This window comes from Hyperolius riggenbachi, chromosome 7 (genome assembly GCF_040937935.1).
Source record: "Hyperolius riggenbachi isolate aHypRig1 chromosome 7, aHypRig1.pri, whole genome shotgun sequence".
NCBI classification, from domain to species: Eukaryota; Metazoa; Chordata; class Amphibia; order Anura; family Hyperoliidae; genus Hyperolius; species Hyperolius riggenbachi.
This window is the reverse complement of record NC_090652.1, coordinates 190,348,208-190,367,658: the sequence shown is the minus strand read 5'-3', so window position 1 is coordinate 190,367,658 and position 19,451 is coordinate 190,348,208. Positions and strand designations below refer to the sequence as shown.

Here is a 19,451-nt window from a genome sequence, read left to right as displayed (position 1 = left end):
TTACCTTTATTAATTGGGCCAGAAGACAATCAACACTTCTGGGTACCTACATTTTATGGTCAAGTGATTGATGCTGAAAATAAAACGCATGATTTGACTTTGTGTGATGAAACGCTGGAGGGTAAAATGTGCAAGTTGCAGTCTTCTGTATATGAACCTTGTTTGTTACAGAATACTGTAAATAAATGTGAGTGGACCATAATGCCTATATCATATCGCTGGATGGTGGAAATATCTCCTCAAGTGATATGTGTAGTGACTGATCGTCCGGTGGTCCCTAAAATGAGGGTGCCTTTTGCAGGATGCATATACAATATCACTGTATTCCAATGGGAAAATGAAACTTTTATGTTGATGCCCGATATAGCGTTAATTACAAAGGTTTCCTGGCAAGGTCAAGGTTTGGATGTCCCAAACTGGGATTTAAACCTTACCAAGTTGCAAAAGATCATAGAACAATCTCATGAGGTACAACAGACAATAAAACAGTTGAATAGAAGTATAATCGTACACCAGCTCAGTACTACCGTGATTGCAAACAAAATTGTTAAAGTGGGCTCTGCCATAGCAGATGCCACCTCTCACCATTGGTGGGATGTATATATGGGTTATTCGCCATCAGCAGAAACAATGATGAAGTGGATGGTTCATCCTCTTTTGATTGTAATGATTGTTATAATTATCCTATCCATATGGAACTGTTATGTGGCATATGGAATCTGTTGTAAGAAGAAAAAAGTTGTCATGGTTTCATATGTTAATGGTCATCGCTAAGGACCGAATGTGATACAAGTCTGAAGAGCTTGTGTGAATGACTGGCTGTTAGGAGAAAGACACATTAGCAAGCTAGTCTGTAGGCAGATAGGAAATATCTCGTATCCCTTAGTGTAGCCGTGAACCATTCTCCATAAGAAAACCATGGACAGACCTAGAGGTTACTACAAGTTACGAAAACATGCTGATCGCGCAGTGATCATGCGATGATCACGAGGGATGAATCATACTTCTACGTTGTGGATAGGCTGACCGATGGCCGAACACACCCTATCACAACAAGTACTGAGCATGCGTGGCACGTGATATGGTTATATAACATTGTGTTGCAATAAGCGCGTAACCCTGAATTAACTGTTTCAGGGATTGCACGACTTAACCAGAACTAGTCCTGTTCATGAAAATATTGACTATAAGTCATCCAACCGTAGTGAAGCTCATGCCTGAGCATCCCCAGGATGCAATAGGGAATGGGTGGAGCTATGAGTATAAGACAGAGAGGTTTCCCTTGCTCCCATGGGACTCTCCACTACTGACGAGTCGTGTGATGTTGTGTATGCGCTGCCTCCAAGACGATCGCTGGTCCCCCTATATGGAGTGATGATGCAATATCCGGTAATGTATTGATTCTTTACTCTATTACTTATCCATGACTCACTGCTATACCTGTAAATAATGTAAATAATTGAATAAATATCCTAATACAGTGTGAAGTTGTAAGATGTGTATTTACCCGGCCTATAGGCTGGTGTGAGTCGAGTGTGAGGCCTTAGCAACGCCAAACACATAGCATTACACATGTCAAGGCTAAGCTGCGTGATAAACAAATCAAGTACGCCATGCTTTTCCCAGCCAGACTCAGAGTCCAACATCGGGATACTGTTCAATTCTTTGAGACACCAGGAGAAGTTTCGACCTGGCTTGAAAAGCTCCCTGCTTCAAACGAAGATGAGTAAAGTTTCATATATTTAAGCTCCCCTGCTTGATTTATGCTCTTTTCCACTATATTTTCAAAATGACCGGTGAGTTAAACTTTATTTTTCTGTACTGAGAAACACCAGATCATTTTCCCTGTTAGTTCCTCTAAAAGAACTATGTTGCAGAACATTTGACTTTGACTTTGGTTAATTCCTTTTATATCATAATATCTGCTCAATCTCACAAAGGCAGCGGTATGAGTGGTGTATGGGGGGAAGGGCTATGCTCCCAATATGAATGCTGCACAAGGGGTAGACTGGCATAGAGGGGCATAAGGAGACCAGAACACTGTCAGACCACGTTGCCGCACAGCACTTTACTCAGGAGGGGATCACCCAGAATGCCGTTATAATGTAGCTATAAACCTTTTTATTTTTCCCAGCCATGGGTTAAATATTAACACTGCCCAGCAATTTATGTACCTCCCTCAAGAAACTGTGCAAATAGGGCCGTATCTACTGCATCACCTCTCACCCCTCCACGCATATGTGCTGACAGTGTGTATTGTATACATCTAATGGTGGGCCTCCTCTGACCCCTGTCACCAAGGGAGTTGTTATTCTAAGTAACACTTGGATGTTCATGGTATTATTCATGTTTGTTCATCCGCTTCTTCCTCCAAGTGAATTTTCACCTCATACTCTCTAAGGAGAAAACAGTATGCAGCACCCTCAATAACTGTTTTAATACACCCCCCACACCAAGACACGGGACCTTAATTTTTCTATAGACTGCAACTGCTATTATTCCCAAGTTGTTCAGCTCCAACTGTCACTTTGGCGGGAACCCTCCCACGCTTTCACCATTTGTGTGCTCTGAACTATAAACCAATTCTGCGCAAGAACAACGCCCTATCGATGACTTACTGCTGCACACCATCTTTTAACCCTTGGAACTGAACTTTGTTGCATAGAGATGTCCATTACACAGAGGTTTACCACCTGATGGGAGCAAGTTTCTTCCTTACTAATTTAGATAACTGCCGTTAAGTATATACGTTGAATGCCTTCCACTTTAAGACATCTTTTAGAGGAACTGTTATATGACAGGGCTGTTATGCACTAAATAAGTTATATTATCACTGCAATTTAAAGTTAAGATAAGTTGACAGTGTAATAATCTGACCAAACCAGAACTAGAAACCAATAGGTGGCACTGTGACCACATAATCAGGCCAACTAAACACAGCACTATTGTAAAACACTGCGCTATTATTCTGCTTGCTGCGGCCTGACAAGCACTGTATTTTTACATCTATGGGAAACCAAGCGGAACTGCAGGTCAGATAACAACATCCTCCTATAAAGCCTTAGCAATGATCACGGCCAATATTAAGGGGCAACTGGTGCTCCTGCAATAGCGTGCACATCGATGCTTTGTACTCAGTACCCAATCTTACTACTCCCCTCCTCCTTTTAACTACACTCACCTTCCCCTCCTTTCCCCTCAACTCCCCTTCACTCTCCCACCTCCCTTTCACCTTACCTCTCTCCCTCTAATGCACAGCCTGGCTGGATATTTGTATAAATAGCGAGTGGATAAAACTTTTTCATATTTCTCTTTAATATACACTTAGCAACACCAGAAAAACTTTATTACCCACTTGAGTCGGAAACTATCCCACATTGACGTTATCTCAGGCCCACGTTAATAGATAATAACATAATAATGCAATTATTACTATTATCGCTATTTACTTTGTCTTACTACAGACTGGGGGATATCTGACCTGCAACGATTCTCCTCAGATTTGTCATATATGCTAAAGAAGACAATTTCCACTTGGAGAAATCCATCACTGATGCAACTCAACAATTATTGCTCCAGCCCCTCCCCCTCCCCCACCTATTAGTCCTATCTATATACCCCTTGTCTCTATCTCCTCCCCCCCCCCTATTCCTCCCCCCCTCCCCCCTTTCCCATATATCCCCTCCCCATACCCCCACAAGCCTAAGCTCAAAATCACCTGGTCATTCTTAAATCCAGCTTCTACCAACTACTATCCCATTATATCGCAGTAAACATATACGGCAAATCTGACAACTAAGTTCTAACCTCCTGACATATGTCGGGAGTCGCTGGGCAGCAGACCTCTGCCTTTGGCCACTACCCACACTAAGACGAGCCCCTAAAAAGGGTCACCGGTCTTATTCTGTAAATTCGGCCCTTTACAGGCGGATAGCCTTTTAAGGGGCGACCATTGTTTGGGGACTAAGCTACATCAGTTGGGTAAGGTTGTAGCTGGGTGGGCAACGGGAGTTATGAACATGGGGAAACGTTACCGGGTTTTCCCCCTTATTTACTTTTCAACTTTTAAAATGTTTTACTTGTTGTTTTCGTTATCACAGTCCTGCTTGCTCGGTACACCTGATTGTAATGGCCCTGGTCTAGCCACATGCCTGACGTATTGCTCTCCAGATACCATTAAGTTATGTGCTTTTATCCTGACCAAGGTAATTATTTACTCTTTACTATGACTAACATATTATTTTGTAATGTGCGAGGGCTAAACTCGCGGGTAAAACGGTCGTTAGTATTCAATTATTTAAAGCAATATAGTCCACAAATCTGCATCTTAACTGAAACACATTTGCAGGGTAGCAGATTATTATCTCTCAAAAAACCATGGGTTGGCCACTATTACAACGCCTCATACTCTACATATTCCAGAGGTGTCTCCATTCTGATTCACAAGACCTTACCATTTCACATGCTCAATTTGCACCTTGACAATTTAGGAAGGTATGTCATCCTACATGCCAAAGTACATGAAGAAGAGGTTATCATAGTAGGCCTTTATATTCCTCCTCCTGCAGAGGTTCATATACTCTCAAATATTATGGAAAAAATAGCAACATTTTCTACCGGAAGCATGGCGGTATTTCTCTGTGGAGATCTTAATATGGTGATGTCCCCCTCAGATGATAGATTAATACCAAATTCACAAGACTCTCTACTCTTATACCACTGGGCTCAATCCTTTGGGTTATTAGATCTCTGGAAAATGAAAAACCCCACAGAACCAGGGTACACATGCCACTCCTCCTCATACGCTTCTTTGTCTAGAATAGACCTAGCACTAGCAAACACTATGCTGCGACATGGGTAAACTCGATCAAACTTCTACCTCAGGGGATCTCCGATCATGCCCTAGACCTATCCCATAACAAACCAAGACCTATTTGGAAGCTATCAGAACGATGGCTCTCACACGATTTTGTACAAATGAGTGTCATAGAGCCGCTTCAATGTTTCTGGCCGGAAAATGTCAAATCAGCCACACCCCCAGTAGTCTGGGACACCTTTAAGGCAGTAGCAAGAGGTCAATTTATTAGAGTCATTTCAGAAGCCAGGATACAAGATAAGATATATTTAATCAAAGCAGAAGAGGCAGCTGCAGAGGCTGAGAGGCAATACATTATTAATAAATCCAAACCTTCTTATGATGCCTGGCAAACTTCACTGGCTCACCTATCAGACAAACAAAAAATCCGTCCTGTCAAAGGCTGACCTGGCAAAATGCACCCTTATATACGAGCAGGGAGACAAGACTGGCAAATTGCTAGCATACCTGATAGGGGAGGAGCGACCTAGTTATCATATTGGTTCAATCCAAAACCAAGCAGGTGAGACTCTGAGTAATACCCAAGCTATAAATGACGAATTTACAACTTATTACAAGGAGTTATACTCCTCGCCCCAGCCTAACCCTTCAACACAAATTATGGCATTTTTAGATACTCTGCACTTCCCAGTGGTGTCCGCTGATGACAGAGAGTTCCTGGAAGCGGACATCACTGAGGATGAGATTAGAGAAGTTATCAAGGGTCTGCCGGATTCTAAGTCCCCTGGCACTGATGGGTTGCCAGTAGCTTTTTATAAACAATACAAAAAAATGCTCACCCCACGCCTTCTTTGATTATTTAAACATACTCTTGAAACTGGCAACCTCCCTCATTCAATGCAGGAAGCGCTAATTACTGTTCTCACTAAAAAAGGCAAAGACCTAACATTATGTAAGTCATATCGCCCAATATCCTTACTAAACCAAGATTATAAAATACTAGCTAAAATACTTTCGATTCGACTAAACTCAATTATAACCAAAATAATACATCCAGATCAATCTGGGTTTATCCCAGGAAAAGGAACCGACATCAACCTGAGACGGTTAATGATCAATCTTGAAATAACTCATGAACACGTCGGTTCATGTGTGGTAGTTTCCCTTGATGCAGAGAAGGCCTTCGACGTGGTGGATTGGGACTTTTTATGGGGGGCTATGCTTAAGTTTGGCATTAGTGACAAATTTATACGTTGGATCAGAGTGCTTTACACCACGCCGAGGGCCTTAGTACGTACTGGGCTACATGTCTCTCTTCCTTTCATGCTTTCGAGGGGAACGAGACAGGGATGCCCGCTATCGCCGATGTTGTTCGCCATTGCAATTGAATGACTAGCTATTATGATTAGGGCTAACACAGATATTTGGGGGCTACAGTATGGGATTTGTACAGAGAAAATTTCTCTCTATGCAGACGACATATTATTATACTTAGCAGATGCCGGTCCCTCTCTAGCAGCCGCACTTTCCTCCATAAAAACATTTGGCTCTTACTCTGGTTTTAAAGTTAACTGGGACAAATCGGTGATACTACCATTAGATACACAAGTCATACCTGCCCACCCTGCAAATCCTCTCAGGTGAGTGTCGGAGCTTACCTACTTAGGGATCAAAATTACAAGACACCCACAAGACTATATCCATCTAAATCTCCACCCTGCTTTGACTAAACTCAAACAGAAATGCCAAGCCTGGAAATCCTTACCTTTAACATTACTGGGACGGGCAAACGCCATTAAAATGAATAGGTTGCCTAAATTTCTCTATTATTTTAGGAATTGTCCAGTACTGCTTCCCAAAATTTTTTTCACAGAAATAAATAAAAATATCTCTGCCCTACTGTGGTACCCGAAAACCCCCCGTATCGCGCTCTCAGCCTTGCAGCTCAATCAAACTCAGGGAGGTATTGGCCTTCCAGACTTTGAATACTACTACTGGGCTTCTAACTTAGTTAGTGTACGTTGGTGGTTTGCACAATCTCCACTAAACCCTGCCACTGTCCTGGAAGCTGAAATTATGGGCTCCTTTAATGCCCTCACTAGTCTCCCATTCAGAGGTAGTAAACAAATCCCGCGCGCAACCACTAACATGCTTAACACAGTCCGAATATGGGAAAAAGTAAATGGTCTAATGTCCCACCCTGGGTAAATCTCTCCATACACCCCACTCTGGGCTAATCACACCCTGCCGCACTTTCTAACAGTTCCAGACCCCAAAATCTGGGCAGATCACGGTATTACCAAGCTAGTGGACATCACTGACAATAGCCCCCTCAAATCATTCACAACACTAAAACAGGGGTTCAACCTACCTTCCTTTATGTACTTTCGATATATGCAACTAAGGCATACGTTTAGGCTGGTTTCACAGTGGGACGTTACAGGCGCACGTTAGAGCAGCCTGTAACGCAGCCCACCGCACAGTAATGAAAAATCAATGGGGCTGTTCACAGTGCCCACGTTGCGTTACATTGTAACGATGCGTCACAAGACAACGTACTGCATGCAGTACTTTAGACGTTAGACTGCTTGCACATGCTCAGTAATGTTGGGGAGGAGCGGAGAGCGGCCAGGCACATGGCTAATTAATATCCACTGCACGTTGTGATGTGCAGTGTTTACTTCCTGGAACGGCACCTCTGTGCGGCGATTGGCCGGCGGGACCACGTGATGCCGCATGCGCACAAGAGTGCGCATCACGGCATCACTGACGCCAGAGTGAGCTGCACAACGCGGCTCACTCTGACGTCCAGATCCAGCACCACCAGGCGTTGCGTTAGGGGGACTTTATGCGACCTTAACGCCCCCTCTAACGCAACGTCCTAGTGTGAAATTAGCCTTAATGCACAATTCCACCCTAAAGATGGCCCTCTGTTGATACAATCACACCCTATTGAGGAAGAAATTATCAAGAAACATCTAGAACATGTTATATCTACCTTTTACAAAATATTTCCTCCAAGGGGTAGAGGGATTGCTGAAGATCTTCTCAAAAAATGGCAATCTGATATTCCAGATCCAACCGTAGAGAGGTGGGAGGCTATCCTTAACTACTTCTTCACGGCAACTATTGCATCCAGAGACAGGCTAATTGCCCTCAAATTCATACACAGATGCTATTTATCTCCAGCAAGACTACTTAAAATCTATCCCACATCAATGGGAACATGCAACAGGTGCGCGCAGGCCAAGGCAGATTTTTTCCACGTCTTCTGGCAATGCACTCACATAACACCATATTGGAAACACATTCATGCAGAACTTCAGAGAATATTTAGTATTCTTATACCATTTACTCCTGAGGCCTTACTACTGGGTAACATTGAGGATAGCCTTTTATCCACCCACAAACTGACAGCCTTCAGGACACTGGTAGCTCATGCACGGAAGATGATAGTGCTGAAATGGAACCAAGAAATTCCTCCTCACATAAAACACTGGAAAACATATGTTCATAAGGACCTGATATATATCAAACGAGTATTTGTTAAGAGGAAATGTCCCAAAAAATTTGCTAAAACATGGAACAAGTGGCTTTCGTACTATGATTTAGAGCTAATTGATTAATATTTAACTTACCAATTTAGCTGCTGATATTACGGTTTCTGGAGAGGCATATGGCTGGACCAGACCCCCCTTTCTGGGGTTTTAGAACCCCATCCTACCGAGCAATATTTTCTTTTCGGACTGCATTTTGTACCAATGTTATTGTGTTGAATTTGTTTTTTGCCGTAGTGGAACTGTTGCCACTTAAAACTCAATAAAAATATTATTTAAAAAAAAATATGAGAAGCAGCAAACAAGTCAGCAAGAAAGTATTCTGGTGTCAGCATTCATCACAGATTTTGGGAAGGCAAAAGATAAAGAATTGTCTTATGCTTGTTTTGACTACCCGCGATCCGACCCACACTCGCAACTCGCTACCTGCGACCCGACCCACACCTTAAATCATTTCGTGTACCTGCACCCGACCCGCATTTCAGGTAACCCGCAGGTACCTGACCCGCTGAAGGCCTCTAGTGAACAGTGTGCAACACAAAATACAATATTTACAATATCCCCCACCAAAATTCCCAACAGCAACAGCCCCAGTCAGAGCTGCTGAATTGCCAAGTGTGGCTTCAGGTTAAATACCTATGATACTGTCTGCAGCTTGATCCCACCCACGGGGTGTCTCCAGGGCCCACCCCTGTATGGGTCCATTCATCAGGCAGGTGTGTGTATACACTGAGTGTGAAAACCAGGCTGCTCCTTCATTAGCATGTCCAAATGTGGAGCTTTCTAAGGAGGTGGGCGGGTATACATAGTCAGGCAGCACCCACCTGACTATGCTTGTGTCACTTCCTAGGTTTTAATCTGCCTTGTTGTGTTTCTATGGATGCCTGCTATGGAGTGACAGGAAGGGTGGGTGTGTATATGTTTTTTATCAATCAAGTCTCTGCATACGAGACCTAAAAGAGCATGGTCTCATAATCCACATACCCCCCAAAGGAGATCTGACATGCATGGCATAATGAGGCACCGTCCATGCCTCTGATTGCTTGCACGCTGGAGATGTGAATGTGGCAAAGGGCGGGGAGGCGTGTCCTCAAGGGTAAAAGGAGAAAAGGGCACAGGCAGCTAGTGGACAAAAAGGGCGCCGCCATTCACTCCCATAATAAATATCGTTTAATGGGCGCCGAACAGGAAAAAAGGGCGCCAGAGATTAATAATGTTTTACAAACGGCGCCCAGAGATTTTTAATGTTTTATAACTGTGCTTGTGATGATGACGAATAACGTTTATAAAAAATACTAAACATATTTATCCTATTTAACTAAAACATTATTTAAAATGTTATCCCTTACTGTTTGTAAAACATTATTATTCACAAAATAAAGCGATCAGTACGTAACGTAAATTGAAATACATTTTTTACAGTCACTATTTGTAAAACATTATTATCCACATAATAAAGCGATCACTAAGGGGGGTGGTTAGGGTTAGGCACCACCAGGGGAGACTTAGGTTTAGGCACCACCAGGGGGGTCTTAGGGTTAGGCACCACCAGGGGGGTCTTAGGTTTAGGCACCACCAGGGGGGTCTAGGGGTTAGGGATAGGTACAGGGAGGGTTCTGTGTGAGAGTAGGGTTAGGTATAGTTTTAGTAAAATTTTAGTAATACTTACTAATGTTTTACAACACTTATTACGAACGTAGTTATATTTATATCATCGTTATAAACAATTTTTTCAGATTTTATTATAAGAAGAAACGATACATGAAGGTTATTCAGAATAATATACAATTATAACGACTAAACATATATTATAGTTTTTATAAGAAACGTAATTATAAGTTTCACTTTTGAAACAGGGAAGATTAATGTTTTCACAATTGCCGATTTCATACACATTATTTAATGATTTATAAATGTGTAAAACATTATTTGTAAACAAAATACATCACAATATTTTTATAAACGCTATTATTGCTTATCGTTCACACCCCGCGCCCTTTTTTCCCCGACGCCCTTTTTTGACGTACGCGTCCGCAAGTGCTGCCCCAACCACGTCACTGTCACCATCAGCGCCGACTGGTCTGATGCAACAACACATAGCATAGTTGCTAGGAATAGCGTCATTGCTAGGAACCCACACGCCCAGCCACTCAGGGAAGGGTGCTGACGTCACGGCCTCCAGGGCAACCCCGCATGTGAGGCATCTTTTGATGCCCGGTGACAGGACGCAGCAGTGTCTGTGCCATCAACAGAGTCTCCCCTTGTATATGTGTTGTACCTCCTCAAAAGGGGAGGAGGGGAGGGGTGAGAGTATGTGGGGACCTGTGCATTGCGCCAGGGGGAGGGAATAGAGAGGCAAGTGGGTATAATGTTTCTGGGGAGTGAGAACAGACATCGGCAATTAATGACCCACAAACCCCCAGATATTGTATATACTGTAAGTTTGATACCACTGCCATGAATATAAGACAACTACACAGGAGACACAAAACCCGCAGATGAGTGGAGGGGGGGGGGGGCAATAAAAGTGGCTGATCAAAAATATGAATGACCAGGAACTTATATGTATATGTGTGATTGAATTATTGATCGTGTAAAGCATACATGGGGAGCCAGTTGGCAGTGTGCATGTAACCAGTCACACACTGTTTGTACAGATGAGCCCAAATGTGCATAGTACAAGGTAAGGATACACAACATGTATTTAAAGGAAGCAAGCAAGAGTAAAGTTATCATCGAGACCCCTCTGGGCTATGGTATCCAATCTAAAGATCCTTTAGGATTCTATTTGTGTGAGCTTCCTATCTAGGTTGCCTCCCCTGATGCTGTTCTTCCACCATTGAATACCCCAGAAATTGATCTTAAAACTTCTAGTCGGATGTACACTATTCATGTGGCGAGTGACAGATATCTCTCTCCTATGTTTGATGTCTCCCACATGTTCCAATACTGTGAGGAAACACTGAAAAGCCGTCGCAAGTTCTCAGAGTGAGGCGGCTGTTTCCGCGTCCAACATGGCGGCACAACGCGTAGAAACCGCCGCATGCCGCGTGGGCAGAGCGGTGGAGTCCGCGTTGGACGCGGCAGATTGCGCGCATGATAATGCTGCTAACAGTGTGGGTGAATGCGGAGAAGCCGCCGCTTGCAGTGCGGCGGGTCCCGCGTCCAGTTCAGCGCATGTATCGCAAAACATATCTGGTATGGCTGGGACAGGGACTCATAGTCCACACAGGTTTAGAGTGACGCGCGCGCGCGCTGAGAGGCAGAGCTTATATGGCAGCCAGAAGAGAGTCAGCTGACCTGGCCAGTCAGCTGACACTTTCACCACTTCTTATTGGTCCAGCACTTAGGGGAGGCGCTGGAGAACGCAGAGTATATATACTGGTTGCTGGTCATTCCTCGGGTGTCTGGCGTTGCGATCACTACGTGGTAGCACTCAGACCTTGTCAGTTCTGTGATATTATCAGTAATTATTTAGACAGTTTCCTAGGTGTTGACGGCTAAGGATCTCACACCTTAGACTAGGAATTGTGATTATCTGTTATGACCTTCTGCTTGCCTGACTATTCTTCTGAACTCTGATCCTGTACTTTGCTATTCTGATACTCTGTTGCCGAACCCCGGCTCGTCCTTAGACTCTGCATCTGCCTCCTGATTCTGTACCTCGTTATTCTGATACCCTGTTGCCGAACCCTGCTTGTCTATTTACTCTGCATCTGTCTCCTGATTTAGTACCTGATCTGTCTGTGTGTTAACGACCTGGCTTGCCCGACTTCGAGAACTGGCCTCACTGTTAGAGGCAGTTCCCAGATCTGTTAGTGACACTACCTCATTGGTGTCACTCACGCTCTGTCCTTCCTACGCTCAGCCTGACTCCTCCCTCGGGAGAGTCTAGGTCTACGGAAGGAACATACGTCTGTGCAGTACTCCTTACTGCCCTGTACCTGCTCTTAAGGAGCAGTCCTCAAAGTATTACTGTTGCACCAAACACTCTCTCTACTCAGGTGTCCAGAGGTTAGCGATATATCTGATTATCAGTGATACTGCAGATCATCAATAATCTGGTATATATCTGCATTCTTGGTGATACTGCAGATCACCGGTAATCAGACCCTCTCTGTGTTACACCGATCGTTACAAATACTAGCTCTTTAATTGGTTTGGTGGTTTTGACAACATACAGGAGGTTGCACTCACATTTCACCTCATAAACCACTCCTGGGGTGTTACAGATGATGAAGGTGAGGACGTCAAAACTCCGACCTCCTCTCATAAAATTATGGACCTGGGCAGATATGCAAATTCTTCCAATTTGATGCAAATTTATGCAGCTTGAAAATGGACCAATCAATTTAAACCTGGGTTTAAATTGATTGGTCCATTTTCAAACTAAATATATTTGCATAAAAATTAGCAGTAAAAAAATAATTCAGAGAAATTTGCATCCCAGTGATCATCCCTAGCGTGGGCATGCCTTGCAATGTCCACATCTGAAAGACCCCTTGGGGCGTGATGGTAGCCCCGTGGGTACTGGGGGCTCTCTCCATATAGGTGCTGATAACAGAGGCGTATCTACAGGGGTACAGGTATGGCATGTACCATGGGCGCCTCATACTGGAGGCACTTCCCCATAGCAGCCTTGGCATTCTCCATATAGAAAATACACTGTGGGAGGCGTCCTTTTGTTTCAAAGTATATCAATGCATGTTAAGCGATCAAAGGTAAGAGTGAAAAAATCTTACCTGGTATGAAGACTCATACACATAGTGGTAGTAGTAATAAAATTCAGTTTATTAAGCACTAGGGACAACGCGTTTCGCGACCAAGTCACTTCCTCAGGTCAAATATCGTGCTTTACTATAGAAGATGAGCAGCGTGGGCGCCCACGCTGCTCATCTTCTATAGTACAGCACGATATTTGACCTAAGGAAGTGACTTGGTTGCGAAACGCGTTGTCCCTAGTGCTTAATAAACTGAATTTTATTACTACTACCACTATGTGTATGAGTCTTCATACCAGGTAAGATTTTTTCACTCTTACCTTTGATCGCTTAACGTGCATTGATATACTTTGAAACAAAAGGGCGCCTCCCACAGTGTATTATGTTAAATAGCACCTCATAAAGTGAGGTTACACCACCATATTATTATAGTGGTGACTTTTTCCGGGAGCGGCGACCGACAAGGCCGAGTGGAGACGGTACATCTCCACACGTTTTGATGGTGGTTGCCTTCAAAAGCAACCAATAAATTGTGAGTATATTTTCACTACGATAGACCAAGTATCACAACAATAATACATGATATCGGGCTCCCGGTGTCCTTGTGTTTTTCTACCCTTACTAGTACTACTATTCTCCATATAGATTCTGCTTTTTAGCTGGGGGATTCTGCTGCCTGGTTATGTTATTTGGGGAGACAAGCTGTCTAATTTTTGTTTGGGGATTTGTACTGGCTATTGCCATACTTCATTCTTACAGGCCATGCTTCACTTCAACTCAAATACAACCAATTACACCTACACCTTACATTTTTTGGATGGTGCCCCAGGGCGGATTTCAGTGTTAGCCATATGCATGTTTTTTCCTAGATAAGCCTCTGGATATGAACTAGCATGTCACAAAGATTACTGGTGACTCTGCTTCAATGTAGAATTCTCAGCCTCAAATGCTTCTACAGTGAAAAAAAAATTTGAGCTCGAAGGAACTGACCCGTGGGGATCCCCCCCCTTTTTTTTAAAGATTCTTTATTGTGGGGATCCCTATTCATAAGGAACTAGGATGTACACTTTCCCATCTAAGCAATGCATTTGTAGAGATGGGCTTATGATATATGGTGGTATCAAGACCACTCTCTACCCCCTTGGTGATGGTAAGGTCTAGGAAGGTGATGCTGTGTTCCTGTATGTCATAAGTAAAATGCATTCCAATGCAGTTGTTGAGTAGATTCACAAAATCAACAAAAAGGGAATGTGGTCCCTCCCACAGTAGCAAGACGTCATCTATGAATCCTCCCCAAAACAAAATGTGGGAGGTATAGAAGCTGAGATCCTCGCCAAACACAATTGTGTCTTCCCACCAGCCAAGGAACAGATTGGCATAAGATGGTGCACAGGCTGTGCCCATCGCACTGCCCCTGAGCTGGTAGTAATGTCTGTCTTCAAATAGGAAACGGTTATGTGTAAGGACAAACTTGAGGGCCTGTATCAGGAAATCACTATGCTGGTCTAAGTGGTTTCCCCTGGCCTGTAGAAAAAACCTGACTACCTGGATGCCGAGGTCATGCTGGATGTTACTGTACAGTGATGTTACATCCAGGCTCTCCAGGAGAGTCATGTCTGAAACAGTGATGTCCTGAATGCGCTTGCATATGTCCTTATCTCTGAGGTATAATGGCAGGGCCTCAACAAAAGGGCATAGGAAACTATCCATGTCAGATTCTTCCTACCTGACACAATGGGCCTACCCGGCGGTTTCTTAGCTGGTTTGTGAATTTTGGGGAGGGCATAGAACACTGATGTAATTGGGTGTTCGGTGGACTTTTTTAAACGGATGTAATCTTTAATACATATTGCCCCATATTCCAAGCATTTCTTTAGAAGGAGTTGTAATTCCTTCTGATACTTCTTGAGTGGATTGGTCATAAGGATGGCATACTGTTGTCTATCATTCAGAATTTTTAGTCACATTTCTTTATACAAAAGTTTATCCATTACCACTACATTTCCACCCTTGTCGGCTGGCTTAATGACAATGGAGGGGTTCTGTCTTAATTCCTCCACTGCTTTGCATTCAGCAACCGACAGGTTTTCCATGGGTGGGGGTTTCTCCCTGTGTTTTTTTCAAGGGCTCTCAAGTCCCTCGTGACCATGTTCACAAATGTTCTGATGTGGGTATATTGTGTAATACTAGGACAATAACCACTTTTTTTTCTTTTGCTGCAAGGAGCAAGGGATGTGAATTTTTTTTCTTTTGCTACAAAGAGCAAGGGATGTCACACCCTGTTCATTTTCTCTTAACAAATCATTCAGTGTTTGGAGGGCCTCATTATCCTTCTTTGTATTCCTACGTGACCTGACCTCAGAATGAACAAACATTTTGATCAAGGAAAATTTCCTTGCGAACAGATGGATTTTTTTGTCCAATCAGAAGCAGAGAAATTTTGGTAAGGTGCAAATGTAAAACCTTTTTGCAAAACTGAAATGTGTATCTCATTAAGTTCCATTCCAGACAAATTTACAATCCTAAATTCTGTATTGCTTAGATGCGGTCATTTCCCACTGATGAGTGTTTTTGCTTGTTCTCTTCCCCGTGTAACCCCATCATCCCCCATCCCTCAGTGTGTGTGACCTCAGTGAGGACCCCTAAATATTTGTGCAAAGTGGGGTGTCAAAAACCTAAGTTGTTCTTGCCTTTTTCATGATTGCTAACTCAGTATAGGACCAGCCTTTAAAGTGTTGCTATCATATAAATCCGGCATAGTGGGTCTGAACCCTCTATAACAGTAATTATAGATTGACGGTATACCTTGAAATGAATCAGAGCACTCAGTATTTGATTTTATATAAAACAATTGTATTTGCTTATCATACAGCATATATACAAAATATGAACAGTTGCAAGTAGTGTTTCCTTCTAACAGTATTCCATCTCATCAAGGCTTTAGAGCCAAGCGATCATCAATCTTCTAAGTACATTCAAAAAAGAATATAACAGTTGTGGTATGTAGAATAAGATCAAAAGTAGTTTCATCTGTATCAATAGCTGTGTATCTAGTAGCTGTGTAAAACTTGTAGTAATCTTCTTAAAGAAATGGCTTAAAAATAGCTTCTAAAAAAACTTCTTGCTAACATATTAACAGAACTTAATGCTGAAAAATTCATAAAGTAAATCACCAGAAAATTAAGCATATTACCCCTTCTCTGTCATCTCTTCAGCATCTAGAACCACGTGTGGGAAGGTAGCTGTGATGATTTGCTCAGCTGCCTGTGCAGGCAGGCAGCTGTTTGACCATTGTTTTGATTTGCATGTTGCAGGACTCTGGAAAGAAGAGCTTCTGTCAGTTTTGCAGCTTGTGCTTGCAGAGGAATTTGCATACGTTGTCATGCAAATTGCCTGGCCACATTCATTGGAGGCGTGTACTATAAGTACTATGTCTTTCCCACAATGCTTCGCTGTTCATAAGGATTTCGTCCTATGTAACACTCCTGGTGGGGTGTCAGCCTTGCTCTCTGTTTGAATATCAGCTTAGAGTAATTCCTGAATCTGCGCTAGGCAGATTCCCCTAGTGCTGTTAGGATTGTATTATCTGTATTGCCTGTTCTGTCTTGTCTTGCCTGTTGCCATTGTCCTGTCCCTATGGTGGTCGACAGGAAATGGTTCTGATCTCTGTTCTTGGAGTATAGCTGGTGCAGCGGTTGCTACCAGCTATCTCTTCTGTTCTGTCTCCTGGGATCGCGCTAGCTACTTTTCGCTAGCGCTGGGGATCCTTCTGTTCTGTCTCCTGGGATCGCACTAGCTACTTTTCGCTAGCGCTGGGGATCCTTCTGTTCTGTCTTCTGGGATCGCGCTAGCCACTTTTCGCTAGCGCTGGGGATCCTTCTGTTCTGCTACTCTGTACTTGGATCGCGCTAGCCACTTTTCGCTAGCGCTGTGGATCCTATCTCTCGCTTGTCCCTGTTTTCGTGTGTCTGTCTGCTACGCTTGCTGGAGGCTCGGTGAGGTAACCGTTAAGCAAGCTCTCGCGTCCTCTGTTTCATGTTTGTCTGTTAATGGTTAGTTAGGCGTGCTTGTCTCTATTGTGCTTATCACGTGGAGACCGCGCATAACTGCGTGCACTGTTGCGAATGAGTGCGGTGTTCGCGGTTAGCTAGCGTTTGTTATTTTCCGTATCTCCTCATTGTATTATTTGCTGTGCCTTTGCTAACCTCGTATTCTGTCCTGATCTGCCTTGTGTCTCGTCTGGCGATCGCACCTGTCGCGATCGCGTTCCTATTTCATATCTGCTGTTGTGTGTGTGCGGTCGCGGGGTGGCGACTGGATTGGCGCACACACATACAACCTGTCCCTTTGCTCATTCTCATTCACAATCGCCTCTCTTGCGATTGCGTTCTGCGTTTCGTACAATTCCTGTCTGGCATTTGTGGAGGTACAGAGGATTGGTTCCTCTGCACTCCCCAGCGCCATCTGCCGACAGGAATTTTCCCTCTACGGGTGCGTAGCACCTTTTGCTGGGCTCCTGCAAATTATACGCTTGTGGAGGATTTCCGCTGTGTCAGCGCACGCGTTGTGCGCTGATCACAGGGAAAGTTCCACAATCGTTACAGTAGCTTCTGTCTTGTGTGTCTTCTCCGGAGATTGGTAGGCTTGTGCAAACTATGAGCTTTCAGCTCCTACTTTTATAGTGATTGGATGCAATATGGCTGCCTAATCTGGAATTTCCTCAAATCCCAGGTTCCGATTGGCTAAAACTTCCATGCGTAGCTTGCTATCTTTGACATTTAAATACCCATAACACTTTTTTTGTTTGGAATACCTTAATTATCTTAACTGTGGGAAGCTACGTAGGTTTGCAATGTTTACACATTCTGATTAGGTCATTTCTGACATCGTTAATAAATAATGGGTGTCACCAGCCATCTTGTCTGCTGGTTGACTTATTTGACCCAGACATTTGGACTTTAAAACTATAACAATGTCATGTATGACGCATTTCTGATAATGAGTCCTTCTGTTAATTAGTTTGGAATGTGTCTCTTCTTTCCCAGAAATAAAATTTGTCAGGTTGACACTGTAACACTGTAAAGAGTCTTCAGCAATTTAAGGCTTATTGAAACATACAGGGCTTCTAATATACTTATTTAAATATAAACCTTATTATATAATTTTTCTTAAAACAATTAATCATATAAGATATAAGTTGTACATTAAAATGTAATATTATAAAATCATGTTCTATATATTTGCCTTTCTTATGAATAAATTTAATAATTTCAACCTGCAGATGTCACCATTTTAACATCTTTAACTAATTGGGAAAACCCCTTCTTTTTGTTTTATATTTTATGAGGCCTGTTCCCAAAACATAGCATACATATCAGCTATGAGTGTTCAGCTAGTTGAGACGGCCTTGTAACATGTCAACAATCTTCTAGAACTAAAATAATCTTATAAGAATGTTTTACTGTCTCAAAATATCACTGGCTGAATCCAGAATTTAAATAGTAATAAATTCTATTATATTTAATTATATGATTTAACAATAACTATTAGGGTTGCTCTCCAAATTCGCGAATATGTTATGTACCCGAAAATTCGGGTCATTTTTCATGGTTGCCGAATCCGAATTCTGATGATTTGAATTCGAATCTACCCGAATAGTGCTTCTCAAATTCGGCCGAAGGATTGCAAATTTGAGCAAAAAAAATGTGTGTTCGGGAATTCAGATGTCTTTTTTATTTAAAAGAACTCCCTCTCCTTCTCCTCCTCCTCATCCTCTTGTCTTGTCTTCCAGGGATTTGTAGAATGTCAAAAGCCAGCTCACATACATTGGCCATGGCCAGGAATCAAACCCAGGTCAACTGCTTGGAAGGCAGCTATGCTCACCATTATACCACCAACACTGCCTGCTGAAGCCAGCCTAGCATGTACCACTGTGATATACCTTGAATCTACATGGCCATCTGGCGTTCTCTTCGGACAACTGTTGAACAAAAATAGGCAAGGGCATCCCTGGGTGGGCTTGAACCACCAACCTTTCAGTTAACAGCCAAACACACTAATCAACTGCACCACAGAGAATGCGCACACAGCCACTGCTACACTTTCTTTCTTTCTTTTACAGGGCTATGGAAATCGTTTTGCCCATGCGATAAAGCGAGGTGTAAAAATGAAATCATGCCTAGCAGAGGATGGTTTCGATCCATCAACCTCTGGGTCATGGGCCCAGCACACTTCCGCTGCACCACTCTGCTGCCACATAGGGAATGCTTCGTTGTAGGAAAAAGTGGTGTTAAACTTCTTGGAGCAGACTTACTTCCTCCCTTCAAAAGACAATATATCCCCATAAAATCATTCAAC

At 43.1% G+C, this 19,451-nt stretch overlaps 1 protein-coding gene across 1 annotated transcript in view; it reads right to left on the bottom strand.

The window, feature by feature from the left end:
• Positions 1 to 19,451, bottom strand: part of COL3A1 (collagen type III alpha 1 chain) — a 2,242,195-nt gene that overhangs the window by 567,807 nt on the left and 1,654,937 nt on the right. The window lies entirely within an intron of this gene.